Here is a 3434-nt window from a genome sequence, read left to right as displayed (position 1 = left end):
TAATTTTTCCTTAATATATTAAAAAATAAAAACCCCCAGCGGTGATTAAATACCACCAAAAGAAAGCTCTATCTGTATATAAAATTAATTTCAGTACAGCGTTGCATGACAGAATAAATGTCAGTCAAAGTACCGCAGCGCTGAATACTGAAAAATGGCCTGGATGGGAAGGGGGTTTAACACCCTGGACTTCAAGTGGTTAAATAAATCATTTTATTGCACTAAAACTTTCTTTTAACTACATAATTGTTCACAGTTTGCCGTCTTTAGAACCAACCTGTGCTGGTGTCCGCAGAAGTCCCTGTTGCAGCTTTGCAGAATCAAACGGCAGTTTCTCACCTGGGACCTTTGTTTGATTCCTGATCATCTTTCCCTGTGCAAAGGATTTAATCCTCCCTGGAAACCTATGCCAAGCCTTACTCTGATAGTGTGTTTAGGCATTTCTGCATTACCTACCTGTCATGTCCAGGAAAGCTTTGTATCAGTGGCGGAACTACTGGGGCCTCAGCCTGGGGGGGCCCAGCACAGTCCCTGTGCATAGATGGTGGGACTCGCCGGCCGCCGGATAGCACCGTATCGGTATCCAGCGGCCAGCGGGCCCCCAGTCTCTGCGCCGGGAGTGTCATATTATCCGTTCATCCGACACTCTCGGCGCAGATATGGGGGGCCCACCGGATACTGATCTCAACATCTGACACTCCAAAATGGGGGGGGCGCTGAAATGGGGGGGCGGACATGAAAACTTCCAGCGGAGCGGCTCCCTCCGTACAGTGCGGCTCCCGATCTGGGTCAGCCTTCTATTGCCATGGCAACCCTCCACCAATCACAGCGTGCTGCCTCTACTGACCAGTCCCCGCCCACTCCCCGCCCATTCCCTGCCCACTCCGCTGGGCCCATTCGGCTGTGTGCGCGGGGGGCAGAGTGTGCGAGAGGGGGGCAATGTATATAGAGAAGGGGGGCAATGTATATAGAGAGGGGGGACAATGTGTATAGAGAGGGGGGACAATGTATATAAAGAAGGGTGCAATGTATATAGAGAGGGGGCAATGTATATAGAGAGGGGGCAATGTATAGAGGTGGCAATGGAGAGAGAGAGAGATGCAAGATGGGGGGAGCAATGTGTATATAGTGAGATGGGAAGTTTATATATATGAGAGGGGGTAAGGTATATGTAGAGAGGGGTGCAATGTATGAAGAGTGTGTGTGTGTGTGTGTGTGTGTGTGTGTTATACAGTGGCGGAACTAGCGCCGATGTGGCCAAACCATTCGCGGTACAAGGAGGCACTGAAGACAGCCCTGCAGGCACATCATGGGGCAGCCATGGGGCCTCGGACGACAGTGAGGACCCAGCAAGCAGAACACACACAGGAAACAGCTGAAGACAGAAGAGGTAAGGGTAAATAATTCATTAAAATAATTATTATTCATAGCCTAATGTTGTAAAAAAGTACTGTTAAAGCAATGCAGAATGACACCCTCTATAGAGGACTACAAATCTCAGCAGTACTTTATAGAGAAATGCTATTGTTATATAAAGTATTGCTGGGATGTGTAGTCCTCTATAGCCTATGCCATTCTGCATTGCTGTAAATATTAGGGATGCACCGATATATCGGCCGCCAAAAGATATCGGCCGAAAATGGCACTTTTGGCTAAATGCCAAAAGTGCAATTTTTCTGCCGATACAGCGGCGCATCCCTGCTTTCTTTCCTCCTCGCTGGGCGCTGCTCTGTGTCCCAGCGGGGAGGAGAGAAAGTGACAGCCGGCCGAGTGCTGCCGGAGGAGAGCGCTGTGCTTGTGTTTTTTTTGGGGGGGAGGGGGGCCCAAAAAAAATCATGCACCAGGGCCCTTTGTTCCTTAGGTTTTGTCACTGCTTTGTATACTTGTTCAGTGCAATTAGAAAGCTCTCTGAGAACATGTTCCTACGTTCCTGATGCCTTTAAAGACCTCTGACTATTTTTTGACAATCCCTGTTTCCTGCTTCTACTGACCTCTTGCTAGTATGATCACAACCTTGTCTCTCTCTGTACCTTGTCTTGTGAGCTGTGTCTATTTCATGTGTATCTGAGGGCATCAACCTGGGAGATGTCCACAGCAAAGCCTTTTATTCCTTGTGGGGTGCACTGGTGTTACCAAATGGCTTTTTAGATTCTGTGCCTCAGCCTCCATTCACAACAAAAAACATGCACTACCACTATCACAATTGCATTTGTTATTTTAAAAAGCTAGTATAAAGGGAAAGTTGTGGTGAAAAAAAGCACTTGCTGGTTTAACCAATCTTTTTTGGTGTTTTAATTCTTTAGGTCCATGGAACTGGGGGAGTAGCAGGAGTGTGACCTTTGCATGCCAATCCCAAACCTACACACAGACATGAAAAAAATACAATTAAAAATGAATGACCTTAGAAAAAAAAATGGCCCCAAACCATTACAGTTTCTCTTTAAACTGTTGTGCATCTTTAGGTAGCACGAGTAAGGAGAACCTGTAGGAAATTTGCATTTCAAGGTGCCAAACATATAAGCTTTCTTGTAAGAAACATTCTGATCTTTGGACTCTGACTTTATTGCATGACATTTTTTTTGTTTTCCTTATCAGTTCTCTCCCAGTCCTGGCATTTGGTCACATGGTCAAACAAAGGTGTGTATTGGGTGATTTTTTTAATACTCTTCATTTGCATTTATTACTTGCCATTTAGACTTTGAGAGCCTACTCACATGTATTCATCATTCTGCAGTAAGACACTAACAGGTCGATTCACTGAAGGGTGAAGAGTTTGGAGAAGGCAGGAGAAGTGAACAATCAGGGCCAAAATAACTGATTTGGAAACATTCTCCAATTCAGCTCACTTTCCAGTTCAGCTATGTTGTCCTGGATTGTTCACTTCTCCTGCCTTCTCCAACCTCTTCAACCTTTTGTGAATAACCCTCTAAATGTTACTCTCAGGAAAGTGTATGTCAGGTAGAAATCCCATTCTTTCCTATATGGTTGGTTCACATCTACACACTCCAGTTTAATGCTTTTTTAAAGTGAAACTATAAAGGCCCATTCACACCTACATACAGTATGTACCTTGCTACCGTAGACATAGGCTCACCATCCCCTTACAATTCATATAAATAGTCAGACCACCCAAATGTGATATTTTAGATATAAGTAGATCTTGGACAGCTGTCACTAGAACATTTATCCCATTAGAAGGTTTCCCCTCAGTCTTCACAAGGTGAAATAGGTGAAATAGAGGGGTGAAACTCCATAGCAGGGACACAGATGGCTTTTAACACTCAAACATTTACATATGCTTGCCAAGAAGTAAAACTACACTTTAAAACACGCCCTCACTAACCTATGTAGCTACAGGCACTGTGTTGAAATTTATTCTCAAAGTTCACAGCATAAACTCTGAAGTCCTTGTCCATGCCGTATCTAATGTAAAC

The sequence above is a fragment of the Nanorana parkeri genome, unplaced genomic scaffold (assembly GCF_000935625.1).
Source record: "Nanorana parkeri isolate BGI_ZX_2015 unplaced genomic scaffold, ASM93562v1 scaffold2211, whole genome shotgun sequence".
NCBI classification, from domain to species: Eukaryota; Metazoa; Chordata; class Amphibia; order Anura; family Dicroglossidae; genus Nanorana; species Nanorana parkeri.
The sequence above is the reverse complement of the archived record's forward strand: the minus strand, read 5'-3'. Positions refer to the sequence as shown.